Below are 26,857 nucleotides of genomic sequence, written 5' to 3' on the forward strand. Positions count from 1 at the left end.
TATTTCTAAAGATCTTTTATCATATGCTAATGAGCGAGGGGACTAGTCGAAAGGGCATTGCTTCCTGTTATGATCCAGTAACCGTGGAAGATTATAAAAAACTCCTATTAGTGGAAAAACACAAAGAACAACAAGAGTAGTTGGAACCTGAGCTGACCGCAATCCCCTAACTATCAGACACTTGAAGTAGCCGTGGAACATTCCTAAACACCTAGACGCCTCATCACAGCCTGAGAAACTAGCTATGCCTCACAGATAGAAATGAGGAAATCTACCTTGCCTCAGAGAAGTCCCCAAATGAGTAGATAGCCCCCGACATAAAAGATTAAGACATGAAAGATTATCGTGATATAGGAAAACATGATACACAGATAAGAAAAATAGATTTAGCAAAGGCGAGGCCCAACTAACTAGATACAAAGGACAGGAACGGAAACTCATTGTGGTCAGTACAAAAATCCTGCAGAAAAAATAACAATCTCCTGATAGTAAAAATGGCCCTGGAGGGAGAACGACCTGACCCCCACTATATCAGGTATTCTTGTAAATAATGGGAGATACAAAATACCAAAAAGAGCACAAAAATACAAAAGTGCAAATAATCAAATTGGACAGGGAGAAACTCCCTTTTCAAGCAGATGAGCTAACAAAGGGGGAACCCCCATGCTCACTACACTAGGGAAACAAAACTTCACCTGCAAGAAAACAGATACAAAACCAAACCAGAAAAACAAACACCATAAGGTGTAAACCAAGAAGCAAGGGAAAAGCTAGCAAACATATCTGCAGAAGTCTTGCACAGGGAAACAGGGAAGGACAGAACTCCAAGCCAGGTCCAGAGACTGAGGAAAATGCAATTATAACCGACACCAGCAAGGCAAAAAGTGCTCTACTATATAGAACAGGCTTGTCTGCAATAGGACTTCCTTAATTCCCAATTAACACTGCACCTGTTTGAGTCACAGGCTCAGACTCAGCTCCACTACCATTCCTGACCACCAGAGGGAGCTCCAAAACAGCACCCACACAGACGACATTCACAACCGCTTCCCTTGCTAGTCGGCTACATTAGCATGTTAGTACACCCCTGTGGGCGTTCTATCATGCTAATGAATGTGCAGGATCAAAGGATGATCTCATTCACCTCTCCGCTGCCATCGCCGCCCGACGCTGGATTTCGGCTCAGTGTGCATGATCCTGGATTTTCGGTCATGCGCACTACTTCAGTTTGAAGCCGAGATGCGTACACCCGCCTTCACAGTGTGCACTGAGCTGAAATCCAGCATCGGGCGGTGATGGCAGCTGAGAGGTGAGTGAAATGATCCTCCGACGCTGCGCATTCATTAGCATGATAGCACACCCACAGGGGTGTACCATCATGCTAAAGGGGCCGACTAGCCAGGGATGCAACGCCCTTGAGACTAGTCCCCTCGCTCATTAGCATACGGTAAAAGATCTTTAGAAATACTTTATCTAAAGATCTCTTTATCTCTGCTACTATGCTACTAGATACAGGTACGGTTAGGCAGGGATTAGCAATATGCACCCAGAAATGCTTGTGGTTCTGGGTGCATATTGGACCCGACAAATTCCCTTTAATGCTCCTACATAAAAAAACATAGTAACCCTTAACTTGTCAGACGGCACAAAACGTTATTATTGTAGCCATGTATCACATAATCTAATGTTATGGATTGTTACATGTGTACAGGATCAGAACCAATTACTGCACAAGAATAGATCAAATAGAAAGGACTACTTACTCATAGGTTAACAACAATGAAATGGTAAAATGTTCATCTATGAGTAAAGACCTAAGGTCCGAAACGCGTCAGGTTTGATATACTCTTTACATTTTGTAATATTACCATTTGGATTTGAATAGATTTTCAATAAATTCAGGAATTAAAATACTAGATATTGAATGGTTAACTATAACTGTATACTTTAATCTGCTTGGTTCTTCCTGCTCTATAATATCCTGTTGTTGGATCAGTCTGCATATTCAATGTGACAGGTTCAATTTAAGTGTTTAAGTGGTGTAACATCCGAGAAGTTACATTTTAAACATAATCTGTCAGTAAGACTTTTAGTAAGAAACATATGTAGTGCAGGATGGGGTAGGGTGACACAATACCTATTTCATCACCCTCCAGTGTTTTGCACCAAAATTCATCTTTTAGTCACATGCAAATTAGCTTCATTACTGCACCGGTGGGCGTATTAGTGCCCTGGCAGTTCTCAGCTCCTCTTCGCTCCCCCCGCCGGCTGCTCCTGCTTCATAATTGGCAGTGGAGACAAAGGCTCTGCTGCATGAATTCACCTCTGCTCTCTCCTGTCAATTTTTAAGCTCTTAAAGGGAACCAAACATCAGGATTTTCATGTATAAGGTGCAGTACTGGCACTATCAGGTACAGTGTTTACATACCATTTACATACCATTAGGGTGCAGCTCGGGTGTTTAGTCAGTGAAATCCAACTTTTTAAAGTTTGAAAATTCATGCACTTTTTGATTTACGTGTGTACCTCTCTCCTAATGTCCGGGCGTGTCCGGGCGTGTTATGGACGTTTATCCCCGCTCCCCCCGGCGCCTGTTCCTCCCTCTCTCCTAATGTCCGGCCGTGTTATGCACTTGTGTCCCCGCCCCCCGTCGGGTCATTGATTCTGTGACGCACATCCGGCATCGTTAGAGATATCGTAGCGTGTGACAGCTACGAACGATGGTGAACGAGCAAAAATACTCACCTTATTGTTGCTCGTTGACACGTCGTTCATTTTCATAAAGTTGTTCCTTCTTCTGCGCGCCGTTTGTTTGTCATTCCCGAGGCAGCACGCATCGCTCCGTGTGACACCCTGGGAACGACGAACAATAGCTTACCTGCGTCCTCCGGCAATGCGGAAAGAAGGAGGTGGGCGGGATGTTACGTCCCGCTCATCTCCGCCCCTCCGCTTCTATTGGGCGGCCGCTGTGTGACGTCGCTGTGACGCCGAACGTCCCTCCCCCTTCAGGAAGAGGATGTTCGCCGCCCACAGCGAGGTCATTCGGGAGGTAAGTACGTGTGACGGGGGTCAACGACTTTGTGCGCCACGGGCAACAAATTGTCCGTGATGCACAAACGACGGGGGCAGGTGCAATCGGTCATGCAATCGCACGATAAATCATCTCGTGTAACGCCTGCTCACAAGCTTGCAATCTATGAGGAAATGGATAAAAATACAAAAGCCAGCTTACCCCAATCAATTGTCCAGTTAGATGGTTGTAGACTCAGGAGGATTCAGCACAGAAGAGAAGAATGGAAGCACACTCAGAGGTAAATACCAAAAAAAGGGATTTTTCATCCAGCATATCACTCCAATAAGCAGTCTTGTGAATTAAAAATTAACTTTTATTTGAACAAGAATAAAAAAACCATCTTACATATGTCTGACAGACAAAAAGTGTTCATTTTAGAAAAAATTAGTGTTTTTGGGGCATGCTTAAAATTGTGGATACAGGGAATTGTCTAGGGTAGTGCATTCTATGAAACTAGTGCAGCACGAGAGAAGTCCTAGAGGCGGGAGACGGAGGTTCAGATAATAAATATGTTAGTTTTAGGTAATTAGCAGAGCAGAGAAGAATTAGTAGGGATGGAACTGAACAGAGATGAGGGAGGAGATGTAGTTCAGTGGATATTGGACTCTGTAGTGGATGGGTAGCCAGTGCAAAAACTTGCACAGGGTAGTGGCAGCCTTGCAGCAGTTAAACAGGAATGTGATCCTGGCTGCTGCATTCATGGTAGGATGGAGAGAGGAGGGTTTAGTAAGAAGGATACCTATTAGTAGAAAGTTGATAGTCCAGTCAAGAACAAATCAAAACAACAGTGTATTTTTGCAGGGTAAAAGGTAAGAAAATTCTGCGGGGTAGGCGCTTTGGCATGGAATGTTGCTACTAGGTACTTTTTCTTTATGGGGACATGTGTCTCAAAAATTGTGATTTTCTTTTACTTTTTATTTCCTGTACGTAAATTGAAAATCTTAATAAAAAATTAAAGTTTTTAAAAAAAAAGTTAAGAAAATATCTAATTGTAGAGAATGAATTGAAGATATAACTGCAAAACAATAAGTGTCCTGCTTGGGAGATATGGTAGAAACAACACAAAAATGGCAAATTCAGGTTTCGGTAGGTTACGAGAGAGGAAAACACAAAGATTTCAATTTTTCATAGATTCAGGTTTAGATAGAGGGAGGACTTAATGTTAGAGACAGTGGACAGACAGTGACTGGTACTTTGTAGTAATATGGGAGTGATGTTAGTAGAAGATGTGTCTAATTAGGTGTCATCAACATAAAGATGGTACTGAGAACCAAATCTGCTGCTGAGAAAAGAGGAGGGGCCCTAGGACTGAGCCCTGAGAAATCCCAACAGTTAAGGGAAGGGGAGGGGAAGAAGAGATGACAAATGATACATTGAAGGAGCTGTCAGAGAGGTAGGAGGAGAACCAAGAGCAAACAGTGTCCTTGAGGCCGATATTGCAGAGCATAGTGAGGAGGGGATGCTGATTCACAATGTCAAATGGTACAGAGAGATTCAGGAGAATCAGCAGGAAGTGGTGTCCATTAGATTTTGCTGTTACTTTTTAGTGATGAGAAGTTTTAGTAATGGCACACTCTGTTTAAGTTTAAAGAATAGAAGTTATTTTATAAAGTATTTATTACGGGGTGCAGGGCTGTATTTTGCCTTCATGCTGCCCTAGGCACTTTAAGTGGTCGCGCCCCTTAGTGACAACGTAAAACTAAGTTTTCGCACACGACATCTGATTAAGGCAGATCTACTCTGTAAAACACTTTAAAAAGTATCAATGAGAAACGAAGGGCACTAACCCCCCCCAATGGGGATCACCACAGGCACATCAAAACATAGCATGAGTATAAAATATTCCCACCACATCATCCCCACTTATATACTGTGACTGTCACACTGCCCCTAATAAACTAAAACACCACACTGCCCAAACTACTATATACCCACCACACCTTCCTCGATTATGAAATATGATCTGTACATTGTGAGGAGGGAGCAGCATGATGTGAGGACAATGTCCCATGCATGCTGCCCCCTCCTCACAATGTCCCATGCATACTGCCCCCTCCTCACAATTTCCCATGCATGCTGCCCCCTCCTCACAAGGTCCCATGCATGCTGCCCCCTCCTCACAATGTCCCTTGCATGCTGCCCCCTCATCACAATGTCCCATGCATGCTGCCCCCTCCTCACAATGTCCCATGCATGCTGCCCCCTCCTCACAATGTCCCATGCATGCTGCCCCCTCCTCACAGTGTCCCATGCATGCTGCCTCCTCCTCACAATGTCCCATGCATACTGCCCCCTCCTCCTAAGTTATGAGAAGTCCGTGGAAACATGCATATTTTATTACATAGTAGAGGTGGCGAAAATATATTTGATATGCAAACATACCTAAATGTCAGAACTAATAGTCAAGTTGCACCAATAGACGGACTTCTCATAACTTAGGAGAACTCTTGACTTTTGTACATGGATGTTTTTGTAAACGTTTGTATATTACACATGGAGATGTTATTCTTTTATTCATGATACGTGATTATTTTCGCAATGACATGTTTTGATTGTGATTTTATTTCCTTCTGTAACACTATGTTTTTTCTTTTATGTCATTAGTCTGATATAGTCCTTGAAAAAGGTCCTATTAGGACTGAAATGTTGGGGACAGACTATTTTTTATTTCAATAAAACAACATTTAAGCACCATCCAAGGTCCTTTTCTCATTTCTTTGTGGTGTGCCAGAGCTTTTTTTGTAATTTTCTTTGACCTCTTTGACTGTCTGTCTCTCTCTCTGTCTCTTTCCCTGACTGTCTCTCTTTCCCTGTCTCCCTCTCTCTGTCTCTCTCTCTGTCTGTCTTTCTCTGTCTCTTTTTGTCTCTCTCTATTCATCTCCTCACCGACATCTTATTACCTCACACATAAGCTCCTTATACTAACAATTTATTTTGTTCCTATAGCAAGCACTTACAGCTGCTATTAATAGCATGTAGCTCCCACCTCCGTTCACTTTAATGAAGGCAGGTTTTTTGGAGAGTAACTGTAAAGCGCAGGGTTAAATTTTCCGGTCAAAACATAGTCTATGACGTTCCCTGAGTCACATGGGATGTCTGTGAAAAATTTCTTGATTGCAAATGCGATGGTGCGGATTCCTTTAGCGGACATACATACAGTACAGACCAAAAGTTTGGACACACCTTCTCATTCAATGAGTTTTCTTTATATTCATTACTCTGAAAATTGTAGATTCACATTCAAGGCATCAAAACTATGAATTAAAACATGTGGAATGAAATACTTAAAAAAGTGTGAAACAACTGAAAATATGTCTTATATTCTAGGTCCTTCAAAGTAGCCACCTTTTGCTTTCATTACTACTTTGCACACTCTTGGCATTCTCTTGATGAGCTTCAAGAGGTAGTCACCGGAAATGGTTTTCCAACATGGTCTTGAAGGAGTTCCCAGAGATGCTTAGCACTTGTTGGCCCCTTTTTCCTTCACTCTGCGGTCCAGCTCACCCCAAACCATCTCGATTGGGTTCAGGTCTGGTGACTAACGCAAACCGGATGGAATAGCAAGCCACTGCAAGATGCTGTGGTAGGCATGCTGGTTCTGTATGCCTTCAATTTTGAATAAATCCCCAACAGTGTCACCAGCAAAGCACTCCCACACTATCACACCTCCTCCTACACGCTTCTCGGTGGGAACCAGCCATGTAGGGTCCATCCGTTCACCTTTTCTACAAAGACACGGTGGTTGGATCCAAAGATCTCAAATTTGGACTCATCAGACCAAAGCACAGATTTCCACTGGTCTAATGTCCATACCTTGTGTTCTTTAGCCCAAACATGTCTCTTCTGCTTGTTGCCTGTCCTTAGCAGTGGTTTCCTAGCAGCTATTTTACCATGAAGGCCTGCTGCACAAAGTCTCCTCTTAACAGTTGTTCTAGAGATGAGAAGGTGTGTCCAAACTTTTGGTCTGTACTGTACATACTGTGAGGTAGCGTCGTCGGCTGCGCTGCAGAAGACACGGGATCCAGGCACCAAGGTTCACAGCACACGGTTTATTCCAAAGAAAAAGTCCACATAGTACATATGTGCCTTTCCGGCAGAGAACTCAGGGAGATGTGATCACTCCCTCCCACCCGGCACACCTGCCCTCCTTCCTGTTTCCATTTAACCCTTCCTTAAGCCTGTAGGGAAACAGCATTAACCCTGTAGTGGATTTACTTCCTATCATGGAGTGAGCACAACCGGGGCGAGACATACCGGCCGTCATAGATAACCCCGGTCACAGTCTCACATACCCCCCCCTCAGTTCAAGCGAGCGGGGTTGAACTCCTGCCATCAAACACGGGCCGCGGGACAAGGCATCGGCGTTGCCCTGCAACCTACCGGCCCGGTGTTCAACCGTAAACCGGAAGTTCTGCAGAGAAAGGAACCACCGGGTAACCCGGGCATTCCGTTCCTTGGCGGACCTCATCCAGACCAGTGGAGAGTGATCCGTCACCAAGCGAAACTGCCGTCCCAGCAGGTAATAGCGTAGGGACTCCAAGGCCCACTTGATCGCCAGGCACTCCTTCTCCACTACGCTATAATTCCGCTCGGGAGGGGTGAGCTTCCTACTTAAGAAGGTGACGGGGTGTTCCTCCCCCTGAACCACCTGAGACAGCACTGCCCCCAGGCCGACCTCCGAGGCGTCAGTCTGTACTATGAACTCCTTCCGGAAATCAGGGTTTACAAGAACGGGCTGTCCGCACAGGACCCCCTTCAGGGCCCGGAAGGAGTCCTCGGCCTGCGGAGTCCAGTGCACCATGACGGACTTCTTGCCTTTGAGAAGGTCCGTCAAGGGGGCTGATAGTCCCGCAAAATCTTTTACAAACCTCCTGTAGTACCCCACGATACCCAGGAAGGCCCTAACCTGCTTCGTGGTCAGGGGTCTAGGCCACTTCTGGATCGCCTCAACCTTGTTAACTTGGGGCTTAATCACTCCTTGGCCTATTACGTAGCCCAAGTAGCGGGCTTCCGTGAGTCCCAACGCACATTTCTTGGGATTGGCTGTCAATCCGGCTGTTCGAAGCGCGTCCACCACCGCTTGTACCTGTTCCAAGTGGGTCTGCCAATCGGAGCTGTAAATAATGATGTCATCAAGGTACGCTGAGGCATACGCCTGGTGGGGTTCCAGCACTAAGTCCATCAACCTCTGGAACGTGGCCGGAGCGCCATGTAACCCAAAAGGCAAGACAACATAGTGGAAGAGACCCTCCGGCGTAACAAAAGCGGTTTTCTCCTTGGCGGACTCCGTTAGTGGCACCTGCCAGTACCCCTTGGTCAGGTCGAGCGTGGTAAAATATCGCGCCTGTCCCAGCCTATCAATCAGCTCATCCACCCGGGGCATGGGGTAGAGATCAAACTTGGATATTTCGTTCAATCTCCTAAAGTCATTGCAGAACCTTAAGGAGCCATCGGGTTTTGGTATTAGGACAATCGGACTAGCCCATTCACTCCGGGATTTTTCGATGACCCCCAGGCGTAACATTGTCTTTACTTCCTCCGATATGGCTTGTCGTCGAGCCTCCGGTACTCGGTATGACTTCAGGCGTACCTTCAGGTGGGGCTCGGTGACAATATCATGTCGTATCAGACTGATCCTACCGGGCAGCTCGGAGAAGACATCGGGGTTCTGCTGAACCAACCGTCTGGCCTCTCGCCTCTGTGTCTTGGTGAGGGCTTCTCCAATCCTTACTTCCGGTTCGTCCTCTCCGGAGGTCGCTGGAGCCGGATGTGAACGACCCGAAGAGGAGGGAGGTGGGGAAAAAACAGCCATCAGGCTTTCCCGTTCCTGCCAAGGTTTTAATAGGTTGACATGGTATATTTGTTCAGGTTTCCGCCTACCGGGCTGCAATACTTTATAGTTAACCACCCCGACTCTTTCCTTTATCTCGTAGGGGCCTTGCCACTGAGCCAGGAATTTACTCTCCGCCGTGGGAATCAATACCAACACCCGATCCCCGGGATTAAAGGTCCGCACGGTGGCTTGTCTATTGTAGCGGCTGCTTTGCGCGGCCTGAGCCTCCTGTAAATGCTCCTTCACAATTGGCATGACCGCGCTTATGCGGTTCTGCATACCCAAAATGTGTTCAATCACACTTTTATGGGGGGTGGGCTCCTGCTCCCAGGTTTCTTTTGCCAGGTCCAACAATCCCCGGGGATGTCGCCCGTATAACAATTCAAAAGGCGAAAACCCCGTGGATGCCTGTGGCACCTCTCGTATGGCAAACATCAAATAGGGAAGCATCATATCCCAGTCTTTCCCGTCTTTGGAAATCACCCTTTTGAGCATGGTTTTCAGGGTTTTATTGAATCGTTCCACTAAACCATCCGTCTGAGGATGATACACAGACGTACGCAACTGCTTGATCTGGAGTAGCCGGCATAGCTCTTTGGTCACTTTAGACATGAATGGGGTCCCCTGATCCGTAAGGATCTCCTTGGGCAACCCCACCCGGCAGAACACAGCAAACAACTCCCGAGCTATAAGCTTGGCTGCAGTATGTCTGAGAGGTATCGCCTCTGGATACCGGGTGGCATAGTCAACGATCACTAGGATATGCTGGTGCCCTCGAGCAGACTTTACGAGGGGCCCCACCAGATCCATCCCTATCCGTTCAAAAGGGACTTCTATAATGGGTAACGGTACCAACGGACTGCGAAAGTGGGTCAGGGGTGCGGTAAGCTGACACTCCGGGCAGGTTTCGCAGAACCGTTTTACCTCCCCAAAGACCCCGGGCCAATAGAACCTTTGCAATATTCGCTCCTGCGTTTTCTTGACCCCTAGGTGACCACTCATCAGGTGTTTATGAGCCAAGTCGAGGACCCGCCGGCGATACGGCTGGGGCACCACCAACTGCTCTACCCCTACGCCCCGTATTTCATCTACCCGGTAGAGTAAATCCTGCTTAAGAGCGAAATGGGGGTATCTTACCTGGGCACCAGGCAGCTGTGCCACCCCGTCAACTACTGTCACCCGACTCCGGGCATGTATTAATGTAGGGTCCTGGAGTTGGGCTGTCCCAAACGTATCTGGGGACGCCTCCAACTCCGGGATGGGCTCGACCGTCTCAGCCTCTCCTGCCAATACCTCTAGGGGCGACCTATCAGGTTCACATCCTGTCCCTATCATGGGGACCCCTACGGCAGGCGTCCCGGATTCAGGATTGTAGGGCTCAGGTCCCGGACTGACCAATATCTGAGGGGACTTAGGAGGTCCCTTCCATAAAGTCCAAAAATAGGGCAGATCCCTTCCTAGGATCACATCATAGGGAAGAGTATTAATAAGTCCCACCTCATGTTGCACCTGACCGCAAGGTGCTGTGATGGTGACTATCCCCGTGGGATAGTCTCGGCGGTCCCCATGTATGCAAACCACCCCCACGGTACGTCCTGTGGCCTTTACTTTAGCCCTTAGGGTTGATCGCACAAGGGTCACTAAGCTTCCGGAATCCAACAAGCCTGTAACCGGACATCCATTCACCTGAATTTGGCACAAGTGGGGCTCAGTCTCTGGGTAGACCAGGTCAGCGGTACACACCACCTGAGCATACATTGAACCCCGCCGGGTAACCCCACAATCCATGGGCTCCGTGGTGAGTGGACACTGGGCTTCCATATGTCCCACCCGCTGGCACCGCCAACATCTAATAGGGAAGGACACCCCCTTGACGAGTTGTCGTTTAGGGTACATAGTTTTCCGGACCTCAGGGACGGAGGGTGCGGCTTCAGACGGGACGGTAGCGGACTCCCGCACCGGTGTCAGCGGTGGGTCCTTGGCCCTAGGCTTGGAGGGGCCGGACCGACGGGCGGTACGCAAAGTCTCAGTGTCCCGTATCAAGTCCTGCGTAGCCACATGCCGCTCTACCAGGGACACTAATTGGTCCAGGGTACTCGGGTCACCCTGTCCGACCCACCGTTGAATGGTGACGGGTAAAGTGCGCACAAAACGATCCACTACTACCCTGTCCACCATTTGCGCCGGGCTCAGAGTGTCAGGCTGCAACCACTTTTTTACAAGATGTAACAAGTCATAGGCCTGGGAGCGTACGGGTTTGGCTTCCTCAAAGAACCACTGATTTACCCGCTGAGCCCGTACATAGGTATTCACGCCCAACCGAGCCAGTATTTCAGCTTTCAGGGTCACATATTCTATGGCGTCCTCGGTACAGAGGTCCAGGTATGCTTTTTGGGGTTCCCCCGTCAGATAGGGTGACAATACCTCAGCCCACTGCGGGGTCGGCAGCTTTTCCCGTTCGGCCACCCGTTCAAACACCGCCAGGAACGCTTCCACATCATCACCCGGGGTCATCTTTTGCAACGCTTGTCTCACCGCTTTCCGGACGCTGCCGTCGTCACCCGGTCCCGGGGTTGTTGCTGCCGGTCCGGCACGGATCGACTTGGCCAGGAGAACCATCTGTTCTTGGTGCCTTTTTTCCTGCAATTGCAAGGCTTGCTGCTGACGTGCATTGGCCTGCTCCATCTGTTCTTGGAATTTTTTTTCCTGCACTTGCAAGGATTGGAGCAGGTGTGCATTGGTCTGTTGCTGCTGTGCATTAGCCTGTTGCTGCTGTGCATTAGCCTGTTGCTGCTGTGCATTAGCCTGAGCCAAATGCTTTATTATGTCCTCCATGGCGTCGCCGGGTTTGGGCTGTAGTATAGCCGCTCGAATCCAGGACATGCGCAGCTGGGTCACCAGGGATGGATGCTACACCTCACCGGCTGTCATGCCCGCATTCTCCACCATATGTGAGGTAGCGTCGTCGGCTGCGCTGCAGAAGACACGGGATCCAGGCACCAAGGTTCACAGCACACGGTTTATTCCAAAGAAAAAGTCCACAATAGTACATATGTGCCTTTCCGGCAGAGAACTCAGGGAGATGTGATCACTCCCTCCCACCCGGCACACCTGCCCTCCTTCCTGTTTCCATTTAACCCTTCCTTAAGCCTGTAGGGAAACAGCATTAACCCTGTAGTGGATTTACTTCCTATCATGGAGTGAGCACAACCGGGGCGAGACATACCGGCCGTCATAGATAACCCCGGTCACAGTCTCACAATACATACACACATACAAACACACATACATACACTCAACTTTATGTGGCGCCCCTGACCTGGTCAGGCACCACTGAGTACTGCACCCATGCTGGGTGAGTGCAAACAGGTAATCCTGATGGCTGGAATAGGGTGTGAACACACAGACACATAGTGACCAGGTCTCACACACACCTTAGAGGGGACCCCTGGGCAGACCCAGGAGTCGGCGTGGCCTCCACATCTCAGCTGGTGGTGCGGTGGAGAAGCTGGCTGCAGAGGCAGGCACAGAGGGGAGGCAGTAGTGAGCCAGTCTGAAGTGAGGAAGTGCAGTGTGCAGTCGCAGAAGGAGGATGTGCGCGGGGTCACTAGTCAGACCCTGCACGTGTTGTGGCTGTCGGCGGGGGAGTTCGGTTACCACACAGTCAGCCTGAAAGACGCCTCAGGAAGGAGCGAGGTGATTGAGTACGGGGACTCATGGTAGACCAGGCCCGCATGGGAAAACAGGTCCCTAGAGCAGCAATCCAATTATTTGGTCTGCTAAACCTGCCGGTGAGGGTGCTGGATGTGCCTCACCAACCAAGACAGAGTCCGCAGCATCAGCAGCAACGAAGGGGCCCATAAGTGAGATAAGGCAAGAAGCCATCTTTACTTGGTCCACGCTGCCAGTAAATGGGCCAGAAAGGGGAGAAAAGGCAGATGCGACTTCCCTGGAAGATTCCCGAAATACTTCAAGTCAGGGGTCATCTCAAACAAGAAGGGCTAGGAAGGCGAGTTGACAGTCACCCCTGGATCAGCCTGAAGGATACCTGGTTCTCCCTGCAGTTTGTCTCAGCATCACCCGGGTTACCTCACAGTGAACAACTGAACGTGAGTAAAAACCTTGAAAGACATTCTGGACTGTGTGTGAGTTCTTCTGCGACCTGTGCTTCCACACATATATACCCGAGCCCCTGGGGCCAGCCTCAGTGTCGGGAGGCCACACCATCTAACTGCAATTACCATCAGCCCCACACGCTCGCTAAACTGCAGTGGCGGTCACCCCTCACCCTGACCGCAAAACCGAGAGTGTTGTCACGACTGAAAGTGAACCTGACATACCTGTTGCCAGAAGGGTCCCTACAGAGAAGTTCCCGCAGGCAACCGCTGCAGCGCTGTGGTGGGCGACTCATTTATATATTAGGTAAAAGGTAAATTTTTATCTTATATTTCAACATGATGCTTCACTGGAATTTTTTTTCCTGTTGCATTTTCACTGCTGTGTGGTGGCTCCTGCCTCTTACAGGCGTGGATTGAAACAACGTAACTGGTGGCTGAATATATTTTTCTGTTTTATTACAGACTTTAGAGTGATTTATCAGGTTGTCTTACATTAGCGACTATATTTTTGAAGCCCCGATAAGAGCGTTTTTTTTGGCACCGTCGTTTTAATTCTTCACTACTCTATGGGCAAAAACTGTGGTTTTGCATTTATCGCGGGCGAGGAGGATGCTGCCGCTCCGCTTCGCTCGCTAACGCTCGGGTCCAGTGCTGCTGCGACTGCTGCTCGGTGGCTCGAGCGGTGGGCCGGATCCGGGGACTCGAGCTGCGTTCCTCGCCCGTGAGTGAAAAGGGTAGTTGGTTTGGGGGATTTAGTCCGTGACGCCACACACGGGTTGTGGTGAAGATAGGCACCACCGCTGCTGGTGACTGGGATCCCGGGAGCGATGGTAGGGAGCAGCTGGGATGTTGTTTTCCCTCCATGGGTAGGGGTCGGTGGTCCCGGGGCCCGGTGGTGTGACGGTGAGGCAGGGTTGGTGAGGTGCAGGGTTGCAGGGACAGCGTGGCGTGGTGCCGGATGGCACGGGTGTACTCACTCAGTAAGAGATGCACAAAGTCCTCGGTAAACCAAACGGCTGGATGGACGGGACCCGCAGCCGGCTGCAGTGTCTCTCCCCGGACAGGTGATGGCGGCTGTCTTTCCCTGCACCTTTGTGCACTTGTTTGACTATGATAGATCCCCAACAGTAGTCCGCTCCCCGGTGTATGGATGCTGGAGGAGCCCGTTTGCCCGCAGGCGCTGGCCCTTGGGTCTCTAGCCTTAGGCGGTAGCTGTATACCCTCACGGTGTGGGCGGTTGCCTTCTAACGGGTCTTTGGCTGTTAGGAAACCCCTGGGGTTCCTGTCACACTCGGATTTGACTGTTGACGGCGACTCCAAGCCTAGCCGGGGTCCGATGGCCCTGCCTGTGTGTGCTGGCTTCACTTCGCTCCCTGGTCGATACCGGCGGGCCAACGCTCGACCCCGGTCCTACGGTTCCATGTTGATTCGCCCCTCCTGCACACGGCCACCACCGTCTGCCAACCTTGTTGTCAGTGCCTGGGCCACAAACCCAGACACTCTCCACTTCACTCCTCTCACTTCAACCTCCTCAACCTCACTGTTGTCCTAAACTCAACTGTCACTTTTCCCGCCCCCAGGCCTGTGAACTCCTCGGTGGGCGGGGCCAACCACTTGGCTCCGCTCTACCTGGTGTGGACATCAGACCCTGGAGGGAGGCAACGAGGATTTTATGTTTGGCTAATGTTACTGTCTAGTGGGGGTGGGGGTGTATGTATGTTACCTGTGATGACCTGGCTAGTCCAGGGCGCCACACATTCAACACCAGACACCCATTTTCTCCTTTATTTGTATACAGGCTAAATTAGAGTTGCCAAATCTCTGAGATTTCGAGCTTTAATGTTCACAGTATAGGGTGAAAACTGGTTTTGCATTAAATAAGCTACCACACAGATTTAATGATTTATATAATGAGATTTTCATATCTTAAAATGTATGGATCACGTTCTGTCTTATGCCTGATCCATTTGCATGGTTTGGTCCATATTCTTTTTGTGCATTATGAAATTTTGGAATAAAACATGAGATTCTATTTTTGAAGTTCAAATGTGACTGCTCTTTTGTAGAATTTCTATGTTACTGAATAAATCCTTTCACCCAATGCCTTTATTTAAAATAATGTGTATTTTTTTTATCATTATCATATAGAAAAGGAATGCAAATTATATTGAACATGGGTTTATGATCTAGTGAACTGAACTCCATCTGAAGAAGAATCCTATTTCCAGCAAGTGTGGGTGTAACGTGCTCCATTATTATAATCTTTACAGATTGTTCTGTGCAGCAGAGCTCTTGTTCTAATGTCAAGTGGTTAAGGACAATGGGAGATAATATTTCATCACAATAGTGAAACTTAAATCATCCCAGCTCTCGGAGGTCTATTAACCTAACCCACTTATGCAGTGAAGAAGGATAAATACAGTACATCACAAAAGTGCGAACACACCTCACGTTTATGGAAATATTTTATTATATCTATTCATGGGACAGCACTGCAGATATAAACACAATTTGCCCACGGGGCAACAAGAGGTACCCTAACTAAAGATTAATAAAACTTAACTTTTATTTCCAAATATAAATAGAATACATCAATCTAAAATAGCGGCAAATAGAGCAACCTAATACTAAGTCATGTATCTGGCCGCAGACCAGATACAATAAGCAAGTGGACAGACGTCCTACAATATTATCACATTGGTATTGCCCTACTCTGCCTATAAAAAGCTAATAGCCTCCCCAAGGGGTAGGGCAATACCAATCTGATAATACTGCTAGCATATATAAAAGGAGAGCGAATGTGCCTGGCTCCCTCGCAGCATGTGATCAAAGGAGGGCGATTCTTGGATAGCAAAATCTAGTTTCTACCTTCTATTCAGTTATCTTTTGCCACTGGGCGCACAGACTAATTGACATACGTGACTACCCTTAGGCCCCCTATCCCCGTCAGCCCTGAGTGATGATACAGACAAATTAGTTACCCTGGACTGTGCACCTCTTTCTCTCTGTGGTTTTACTACTTTGGGTTAGTACACTCCTTGAGTCAGTGCAGTCTATCTTAGAACTAGGAAGGGACTGCCTAGGGTTAGTCACCTCGGAACGGGGGCGTCACTATAAATCAGAACGCCGACCCCCGTAAACTAGAAAGGGAAAGGCTAGGGCTACTGGCCCCTCCGCTTTTCCTTTCTAAATATTATTTTTAGTGCTGAAAATATATGTATGTATGTAATTTTGTTGTGTTTTATTTCTAATAAAAATATTTTTCTGTGTGTTGTGGTTTTTTTTATCTTTACCAGAAATTCATGGTGGCCATGTCTAATATTGGCGTGACACCATGAATTTCGGGCTTAGCGCCAGCTGATAATATACAGCTATCCCTAACCCCATTATTACCCAGTGAGCCACCCGTCACCAGGGCAGCTGGAAGAGTTGGATACAGTGCCAGAAAATGGCGCTTCTATGAAAGCGCCATTTTCTGGGGTGGCTGCAGACTGCAATTCGCAGCGGGGGTGCCTAGAAAGCATGAGCACCCTGCATTGTGGATTCCAATCCCCAGCTGCCTATTTGTACCCGGCTGGGAACCAAAAATATAGGGAAGCCCCCTTTTTTTTTATTTCATGAATTTCATGAAATAATTAAAAAAAATGACGTGGGCTTCGCCCAATTTTTGAGTCCAGCCAGGTACAACTAGGCAGCTGGGGATTGGAATCCACAATGCAGGGTGCTCATGCTTTCTAGGCACCCCCGCTGCGAATTGCAGTCTGCAGCCACCCCAGAAAATGGCGCTTTCATAGAAGCGCCATTTTCTGGCACTGTATCCAACTCTTCCAGCTGCCCTGGTGACGGGTGGCTCACTGGGTAATAATGGGGTTAGGGCTAGCTGTATATTATCAGCTGGCGCTAAGCCCGAAATTCATGGTGTCACGCCAATATTAGACATGGCCACCATGAATTTCTGGTAAAGATAAAAAAAACCACAACACACAGAAAAATATTTTTATTAGAAATAAAACACAACACAATTAGTGACTCCATCTTTATTGAAATAAAGACCCCCCCCCTGGGGTCAATGGTCCCACACCATCCAATCCGGATCCAATATTATCTTATTGGTTTGCTGGAAGGCAAAGCGATCAGATGATGTGTCAGGTTCTAGGATGTGAATCACATCACACATCATCTGATTGTATAAAAGCCGTTTATACAATCAGCGGATGCATCAGTGCAAAAAAAAAAAAAAAATACTTATGTGCTGATTACCGGCAGCTCCTGGAGTGGAGTCTGATCCCGTCTGATCACTGCAGGAGCTGCCGGTAATCAGCTGATGAAGTCTCCTGACGGCAGGATCAGCTGATAGGTGAAACCGGCCAGGCGCCGGCGTCACCGCAAGACTTACGATCAGCTGATGCGTCAGGTGACCACATCAGGTGATCCACCGCCAGGTCCTGCAGCCATCGGAGGCGTCCGGGGAGACTGCACACAGCCGGAGCGGCGGTACCGGGAGAGGAGCTGGGAGCGGACATGGCATCGGGAGTCTGCAGACTGGTGAGTATGACATTTTTTTTTCTACTGTTCACTTTTGTTTTCGCAGCTGCCTCCACCTCCCACCCAGACATGGCGCCGCACGAGAGCGGACATGCACAGGACGGGAGGTGGACGCAGCGGTGACGGTACCGGGAGGATTCACGCTTCTGTATTTACTGACAGAAGGAATCCTCTTCCTGTACATGTCACTTTACTGCCCACCCCTTGCGTTTATAGCTGCGTTTTTAGTCATAGAAACGCACTAAAACGCAGCTATATTTGCAATTTGCTGTTTTCATTGCGTTTTTGAACATCTCATTGAACTCAATGGGTGGAAAACGCGGTGAAAAACGCAAAAATAATTGACATGCTGCGTTTTTGTGGGCACCACAAAAACGCAGCTAAAAAAAACGCTGTGTGCAGACAGCAAAAATGAAAACTCATAGACTTTGCTGGGGAAGCAAAGTCATGCAGTTTTCTGAGCAAAAACGCACCCAAAAAACGCACTGTGTGAACTTACCCTTACTTGGCCTGCTGCCCATCATGTCCCTGCGCTGCCATGAATTTCAGCTGGACGTTTTCTTTCAGACGCACATTTAGCTGAAATAGGTGCTTTCCCTTGCACACCTGGGCCCAGTTGCGGTCCCAACCTCTTTAACCGCCATCGGTATTTCCCTGACTGGGGCCTAAGGGCTTAATAAACTAAAGTAAAGTAATTACTCTGGGCTCTTGCATGCCACACAGTCTGCCAAGCCATTTATAAAGTGGCTTGGTTGTGCAACCTCAGTACAGGCTATGCAGGGTGTCTCACCTAGTCCGAGCCCCTCTTTTTACTTTGGCTCACTGGGGCCAATACACCAGTAATGGCATACCCTGATGGTGGCACTGCTGGTGGGTGCAGCTGATCATTAAAAGGAAATTGGAAGGTTGAAGGCACAACCACACGGTAATAAAAAATACTATTTTATTGAAAAATGTAAAATAAACAGACGAACCTTCAACACGAATAGAAACTGACGCATTTCTGACAGTAAATGCCCTTGTCTTAGTATGACTATTTGCATTTATTGCCAGAAACACATTAGTTACTTTTTGTACCAATGGATCCATTGTTTTTTAACATATTTCAAAAATAGTATTTTTTTATTACCGTGTGGTTGTGCCTTAAACCTTCTAATTTTCCTTTCAATGACTCCATTACTCAGTTCAAATCTACCTGATAAACAGTTTTAAATGAAGAAAATCAGACATTGAAATTACTGTATATATTAAGGAATCTAAAAATACATACCCTATAAATCCACCTTCAAGTCAAAACAAACAATATATGACTTGTAAATGTACAGTGTTGTTTGCATTGGCTTTTCTGTTATGATTTAATTAATTGCAGTCCCCCCAGGTTTCAGGCTTAGCCACAAATTGTCATCTTATTGTGCCAAAAGAAAAAAAGTTGCTATGCAGGCTACAATTTAAAAAGGTGCCACCCAAGAGGCAACGGAGCTTGTGTTGCTCCATAGCAACAAATATGCCTGATTAAAGCCCATTCATATGCTCTCTATAATGAGTGTCCCATAGGAAATTTTCTTTGCTGTGTCCTGCATACTAATTAGGAATAGATTGTGGTGAATGAAGTTTAAATTCCATTGTCTTGTAATGAGCTGTGAATACTTGGAAAAAGAAAACTACGTCAATGCTTTAATATTTGCCGCTCCCTAATACCTTTACCCTCCCCCCTGTCCCCGATCGTTGGCTCTCCAGATTTCTCCCCGGGTCTCTCTGACCCAGTGTTTCGTCTATGGATCTCCCAAAATAGATTTCAAGCCTACCAAATTGGGGTCGGGGGGCATTGGCCAATGACGGAGGAACTCCGGAACTTCAGGGTTCCTGGACCTTTGGGCCCGTGGCGTTCTATGCAGCTTCGACATTTTCTGTGCTCTCTACCAGACTACAGTCAGTTCGACAGACCCCTTATGGAATTCGAGAAGCTATGCATGGAGGGGGGGACCCTTAGACACTCACTGGCCATCTCACATACCATGCTAGACAACTCCTCGGATCTGCCTCCCCCTAGGTTCCTCCTGCAGTGGGAGTCGGACCTGGACCTCACCCTTTCTGCCACCCAGAGAAACAAGGTGCTGTCCCTTGCTCACAAAGCATCCATCAGTTCAAAACTCCAAGAAGCCAACTATAAATGCATTTCCCGGTGGTATAGGGTCCCAACAAAACTACACAGGATGTTCCCAACAGTGGACCCGGGGTGCTGGAGATGTGGCACAGGGGAGGGAGACTTCCTACACATTTTCTGGGAATGCCCTGTGCTACAGCAGTTTTTTGAGGGGGTACGGGGAGTGATCAGGCATGTGACTGGACACACGCAGACCCTGGGCTCGGAACTTTTCCTGCTCTAATTATCAGAGTCCTCTGTCCAAGCGTACAAAGGGTCTCTGTTAAGCTTCCTGGTGATGGCCGCTAGGATGTGCATTCCTCTGAGGTGGAGATCCCCTTCCCCGCCGACGTTATCGTTGTGGGCAAATAGGGTGAACGAACTGTTGTACATGGAGGACCTGACAGCGTCTATCCACGTTAGAGATGAGGCTTTTTACAAGACTTGGTTCCCCTGGATCGAGTTTAAATATTCTAATGAATACGGCACAGGAATACCCCCAGATTGAGGGGGGCCCCATGGATGCTGTGGGAAGGAGGTGCTCTGAGAGGGTGGATCACTGCTATGTGTTTGTTCGTGTCCCAGTGCTTTTCCCTTCCCTCCCTCTATCCCCTTATGTACCCCCCCGCTCGTTTCTCGCTAAACCTTCCTTGTCTTACTCGTTTCCTTTTTTCTCTCTTTCTTAATTTAACCGGGTATTCCCGTGCTATAAAACCTTTGGTAAACATGGAGAGGTCAAAATGTTGAAAAATTTTCATGTGTCACAGTTAGGCGGGCTTTGCACGTTGCGACATCGCAAGCCGATGCTGCGATGTCGCACGCGATAGTCCCCGCCCCCGTCGCAGGTACGATATCGTGTGATAGCTGGCGTAGCGAAAATTATCGCTACGCCAGCTTCACACGCACTCACCCGCCCTGCGACCGTCGCTCTGGCCGTCGCCCCGCCTCCTTCCTAAGGGGGCGGGTCGTGCAGCGTCATAGCGACGTCACATGGCAGGCGACCAATAGCGGCGGAGGGGCGGAGATGAGCAGGATGTAAACATCCTGCCCACCTCCTTCCTTCCGCATATCCTACGGAAGCCGCGTTGACGCCGGTAGGAGATGTTCCTCGCTCCTGCGGCTTCACACACAGCGATGTGTGCTGCCGCAGGAGCGAGGAACAACATCGGACTGTCGCGTCAGCGTAATTATGGATTACGCCGACGCTGCAGCGATGATACGATTACGACGATTTTGCGCTCATAAATCGTATCATCTAGGCTTTACACACTACGATGTCGCATGCGATGCCGGATGTGCGTCACTTTCAATTTGACCCCACCGACATCGCACTTGCGATGTCGTAGTGTGCAAAGCCGCCCTTAGTCTGTTATACACTGTCACACAATGGTTGTGAAATGTATTGCAATTGATCCAGATTGGAATGATTCCATGTTTATGGTTAAATAAAGAATTTAAAAAAAAATATTTGCCGCTAAAGTAAAAAATATAATGGTTGAATGTGTATATTTTATTTTTATTTAATTGTATTCTCATTTCAATCAATATTATACTCCTGAAATAGGTTTTTCACTGAACACTAACAGCACTTGTTTGCTGAGTGGACAGAGCAGCCGGAGATAATTTCACATTAAGGTGGCTTTACACACTGCAACATCGCAAACGACATCGCTGTAACGTCACCGGTTTTGTGACGTAATAGCGACCTCCCCAGCGACATTGCAGTGTGTGAAACACATCAGCGACCTGGCCCCTGCTGTGAAGTTGCTGATCGCTACAAATCGTTCAGGACCATTCTTTGGTCCTTTGTTTCCCGCTGTGCAGCATGATCGCTAGAAAGTTTCAGTGTGTAAAGTTGACTTAAAACACTGGAAACGAGTGATGTGTCACAATATCTGTCAATCACTATTCTCTGTCAGTCGGTCTCTCCCTCTCGGTCTCTATTCTCTCTCTGTCGGTCCGTCACTATCTCTGTCCCTCTCTCACAGTCTGTCGGTCATTTTCCCCTCCTCTCTCATACTCACCGATCCCCGATCCCCGGCGCGGCGCTGCACGGCATTCACACTGCTGCGGCGGCTTTTACTATTTTGAAAAAGCCGGCCGCTCATTAAACAATTTCGTATTCCCTACTTTCCCCGCCCACAGGCGCCTATGATTGGTTGCAGTGAGACACGCCCCCACGCTGAGTGACAGGTGTCTCACTGCACCCAATCACAGCAGCCGGTGGGCGGGTCTATACTGTGCAGTGAAATAAATAATTAAATAATTTTAAAAAACGGCGTGCGGTCCCCCCCAATTTTACTACCAGCCAGATAAAGCCATACGGCTGAAGGCTGGTATTCTCAGGATGGGGAGCGCCACATTATGGGGAGCCCCCCAGCCTAACAATATTAGCCTGCAGCTCAGCTGATCGCGCTACTCACCGCCGCTCCGGTCAGCTCCACGCAGCAACTGAGGTGAGTAGCGCGATCAGCTGAGCTGTCACTGAGGTTACCCGCGGCCACCGCTGGATCCACCGCTAGATCCAGTGACAGCGGGTAACCTCAGTGACAGCTCAGCCGATCGCGCGGCTGTCTTCATTAGCTGCGTGGAGGTGACAGGAACGGCAGTGTCTTCTGCTGCTCCTGTCACCTGCATGCAGCAGAGCTGGATGCAACGCTGGAGGTCCGTGGATTACGCCGGACATGGAGGGCTTTTTGGGGCTGATTAAATTGGTGATGAGGGAATTTGTTTGTGTTTTTTATTTCTAATAAAGGATTTTTTTGGGTGTGTGTGTTTATTTACTGTAATTTACAGATTAATCATGGAAGGGATCTCGGGGAGACACCTGACATGATTAATCTAGGACTTATTGGCAGCTATGGGCTGCCAATAACTCCTTATTACCCCGATTTGCCAACGCACCAGGGCAAATCGGGAAGAGCCGGGTACAGTCCCAGAACTGTTGCATATAATGTATGCGGCAATTCTGGGCGGCTGACTGATATTGTTAGGCTGGGGGGCTCCCCATAACGTGGCGCTCCCCATCCTGAGAATACCAGCCTTCAGCCGTATGGCTTTATCTGGCTGGTATTAAAATTGGGGGGGAACCGCACGCCGGTTTTTTAAATTATTTAATTATTTATTTCACTGCACAGTATAGACCCGCCCACCGGCTGCTGTGATTGGGTGCAGTGAGACACCTGTCACTCAGCGTGGGGGCGTGTCTCACTGCAACCAATCATAGGCGCCTGTGGGCGGGGAAAGTAGGGAATACGAAATTGTTTAATGAGCGGACGGCTTTTTCAAAATAGTAAAAGCCGCCGCAGCAGTGTGAATGCCGTGCAGCGCCGCGCCGGGGATCGGTGAGTATGAGAGAGGAGGGGAAAATGACCGACAGACTGTGAGAGAGGGACGGAGATAGTGACGGACCGACAGAGAGAGAATAGAGACCGAGAGGGAGAGACCGACTGACAGAGAATAGTGATTGACAGATATTGTGACACATCACTCCAGTGTTTGACTAGCTAGGTCGTTCTGCAGGTCCGGATCGCTGTTGCGTCGTTGGCCAGGTTTGCCTGTTTGACAGCTCACCAGAGACTCACCAGAGACTTCGTAGCGATCCCGGCCAGGTTGGGATCGCTGGTGGGATCGCTGAAAGTCTCAGTGTGTAAAGGGGCCTTTAGACTATTCACCGATACTAAAACAGCATTTGACCCAGGAAACTCCGGATGCACACTCTAAGCGTACCCGTAGGGGTCTATCCACTGGTTTTTTTTAATTGATTTTTAGGGGGGCTTTTGTTGGCCAGTAGGTTTTTGCATACCTATTTTTATATATATATATATATATATATATATATATATATATATATATAAAAACACATACACACACACACACACACACACACAGTAGAAGCACGGTGGCTCAGTGGTTAGCAGTATATGAAGATATCCAAAACGAGACTTAAGATGGTGCTTTGAACTATGCACCACACCTATATTCAGCAGACATCATCAGACTCACAAGACAGTCTGGGACATTCATGTGATAAGTGAATCATGCTTACTTAGCTTAATATAAATGAGGAAACACTATAAAGTATATACATATATGGCAGAATAGGCTCTTTAACGGTTTACCCAATAGGAGACATGTTACGTATTCTTGGCTCCTAGCCAACTGATTTCTTTAAATGTATCTTAACTTCTGCAATAAAGTCAGTCATATCTTCTACCTCGATCAGTGTACCATTTCTTACTGGTCCAGTGTGGATGAATTCCATGCTAATGAAAAATGACTCATGATTTGGATGCAGATAGTGTTAAGATAGATGCAAAATTTGGATTGCATCACTGTAAATTCATGGCCCCCTTAACAGGACAACATCTGCAAGGAGTTTGAATATTCCCCCCGTGTTTGTGTGGTTTTCCCCTGGGTACTCCGGTTTCCTCCAACACTCCAAAAACATACAGATTGGGAATTTAGATTGTGAGCCCCAATGGGGACAGTGTTGCTGATGTATGTAAAGCACTGCAGAATATGTTAGCGCTATATAAAGATTATTATTATTAGTAGCAACCAAAAGTTTTGCATTTGTTTTTAAAAGTGTGATTTCTTTTGTCTGGTTGTTGTGATGCCATTTTCCGGGTGATGAATTAAAAGTCTATGAAGTTGTCATCATGCAAGACCTTAATTTTAACCAAAATGCTTTTGAAATACCGAATTTTTTGGACTATAAGACGCACTTGTTCCCCCTCAAATGTTGGGGGAAAGTAGGGGGTGAGTCTTATAGTCTGAATGTAGGGCTGTGGGGAATGAGGGTGTTGTGGTGGAGCGGGTCATCGGCGACACGAGCAGGCTGTAGCAGCGCCTGCCGTGACCACGTGGCCCCGCTCATTTCATATGCACGCCCATCCTCTCGCCCATTATCTCTCAGCGCTGAAGCTGGCACTGACAAGTGGGCGGGGTGATGGGCGGGGGTGCACACATAGTAAAGAGCCGTCCTGTGTGATCACCCCTGGCAACCACAGCCTGGAGTGATCATGTGCGGCTGTATTCACTGCCCCCCGCGTATCATCATCAGCGTGCGGGGGCAGTGAATAAGTATGGTATATTCACCGGCCACCATTCCTCCTGTCTGCTGGCCAGCTGATCTGTGTAGAGAACAGTGAGCACAGGGATGACGTTATCCCTGTGCGCACCGCTAGTTTCCATCAGCGAGCCGGCAGACAGGAGGATATCGCAATGCTGCAGGGGAATGGCTCTACACAGGTTAGCGGCGCTGCTGCTGACATAGAGAGGAAGATGATGGATGCTGCAGGGAGTGAGGAAAGGTGAGTATAAACGTTTTTTTTTTTTCTGTGCCACAGGATAAAGGCCATATACAGTGCCTACAAGTAGTATTCAACCCCCTGCAGATTTAGCAGGTTTGATAAGATGCAAATAAGTTAGAGCCTGCAAACTTCAAACAAGAGCAGGATTTATTAACAGATGCATAAATCTTACAAACCAACAAGTTATGTTGCTCAGTTAAATTTTAATAAATTTTCAACATAAAAGTGTGGGTCAATTATTATTCAACCCCTAGGTTTAATATTTTGTGGAATAACCCTTGTTTGCAATTACAGCTAATAATCATCTTTTATAAGACCTGATCAGGCCGGCACAGGTCTCTGGAGTTATCTTGGCCCACTCCTCCATGCAGATCTTCTCCAAGTTATCTAGGTTCTTTGGGTGTCTCATGTGGACTTTAATCTTGAGCTCCTTCCACAAGTTTTCAATTGGGTTAAGGTCAGGAGACTGACTAGGCCACTGCAACACCTTGATTTTTTCCCTCTTGAACCAGGCCTTGGTTTTCTTGGCTGTGTGCTTTGGGTCGTTGTCTTGTTGGAAGATGAAATGACGACCCATCTTAAGATCCTTGATGGAGGAGCGGAGGTTCTTGGCCAAAATCTCCAAGTAGGCCGTGCTATTCATCTTCCCATGGATGCGGACCAGATGGCCAGGCCCCTTGGCTGAGAAACAGCCCCACAGCATGATGCTGCCACCACCATGCTTGACTGTAGGGATGGTATTCTTGGGGTCGTATGCAGTGCCATCCAGTCTCCAAACGTCACGTGTGTGGTTGGCACCAAAGATCTCGATCTTGGTCTCATCAGACCAGAGAACCTTGAACCAGTCTGTCTCAGAGTCCTCCAAGTGATCATGAGCAAACTGTAGACAAGCCTTGACATGACGCTTTGAAAGTAAAGGTATCTTACGGACTCGTCTGGAACGGAGACCATTGCGGTGGAGTACATTACTTATGGTATTGACTGAAACCAATGTCCCCACTGCCATGAGATCTTCCCGGAGCTCCTTCCTTGTTGTCCTTGGGTTAGCCTTGACTCTTCGGACAAGCCTGGCCTCGGCACGGGTGGAAACTTTCAAATGCTGTCCAGGCCGTGGAAGGCTAACAGTAGTTCCATAAGCCTTCCACTTCCGGATGATGCTCCCAACAGTGGAGACAGGTAGGTCCAACTCCTTGGAAAGGGTTTTGCACCCCTTGCCAGCCTTGTGACCCTCCACGATCTTGTCTCTGATGGTCTTGGAATGCTCCTTTGTCTTTCCCATGTTGACCAAGTATGAGTGCTGTTCACAAGTTTGGGGAGGGTCTTAATTAGTCAGAAAAGGCTGGAAAAAGAGATAATTAATCCAAACATGTGAAGCTCATTGTTCTTTGTGCCTGAAATACTTCTTAATACTTTAGGGGAACCAAACAGAATTCTTGTGGTTTGAGGGGTTGAATAATAAATGACCCTCTGAATAAACTTTTTTCACAATTTAAAAAAAAAATAAAAAAAGAAATAACATTCTTTTTTGCTGCAGTGCATTTCACACTTCCAGGCTGATCTACAGTCCAAATGTCACAATGCCAAGTTAATTCTGAATGTGTAAACCTGCTAAATCTGCAGGGGGTTGAATACTACTTGTAGGCACTGTATAGCAGGATGGGGTATATAGCAGGATGATGGCATATACCAGAGTAGGAGTATATTATGAGAAGGATGGGGGGTATATAGCAGGATGGGGGTATATTATGAGCAGGATGGGGGTATATAGCAGGATGGGGCTATTTAGCAGGATGGGGGTATTTAGCAGGATGGGGGTATTTAGCAGGATAG

This window comes from Anomaloglossus baeobatrachus, chromosome 1, assembly GCF_048569485.1.
Source record: "Anomaloglossus baeobatrachus isolate aAnoBae1 chromosome 1, aAnoBae1.hap1, whole genome shotgun sequence".
In the NCBI taxonomy this organism is placed as follows: domain Eukaryota; kingdom Metazoa; phylum Chordata; class Amphibia; order Anura; family Aromobatidae; genus Anomaloglossus; species Anomaloglossus baeobatrachus.